The following is a 716-nucleotide window of genomic DNA, read 5'->3' as shown; positions in this document are numbered from 1 at the left end:
TTGGGGTAGTTACTCAAAAAAACAATTCATTACAAGTTACTAATGACTTCTCTCACACTGAAATGGGATTACATGATGTATTGCTCTTGAAAGAAAGTAATCTCACCACTCATTACTCAATTTCTATGTTAATCTTAACCTAAATAGCATATTTCTTAATAAAAGCAGGATTATCTGTCAATATAGTGAGATGAATTCAATTAATAGAATCACTTAAAATGAGTAAAACAGTGTCTAGTAGTAGTTCAAGAATCTTATTACATTCTAACAATGAGAAATATTACATATATCAACTACATTTAAGATTATTTCATTATTTCAAGAGATTTTTTGAAGTGTGGATAAATGTGTCACTGGGGAGCCCAGAGTTGCAACTAATTTAAAAATGATCATCCAGGGGGCCCTATTCCAGTCTTTTGCTTACAGCCCCCAATTACTAAATCTTCCCCCGGACAAAAGAACTACAAAACATTGATTACACCAATTTATAAGCTATCTAAGAAAATTTTGCAGTAGAGAGAATTCCAAAAGAGATGATCAAAGGTCATGAGGTCAGTGACAGAAAGAACACTGTGACAATACAGCAGGGTTAAATTTAAATAGACAAATTTACTGATTACCAATTATTTAAAGGTGCAGCATGTAAGCTTTATTAGCAGAAATGAAATATAGTATACAAAATCAGATTTTCATAGTGTATAACCACCTGTAACTAC

Source organism: Colossoma macropomum, unplaced genomic scaffold (assembly GCF_904425465.1).
Source record: "Colossoma macropomum unplaced genomic scaffold, Colossoma_macropomum, whole genome shotgun sequence".
Classification (NCBI taxonomy): Eukaryota; Metazoa; Chordata; class Actinopteri; order Characiformes; family Serrasalmidae; genus Colossoma; species Colossoma macropomum.
Note: the sequence above shows the minus strand (reverse complement) of the source record.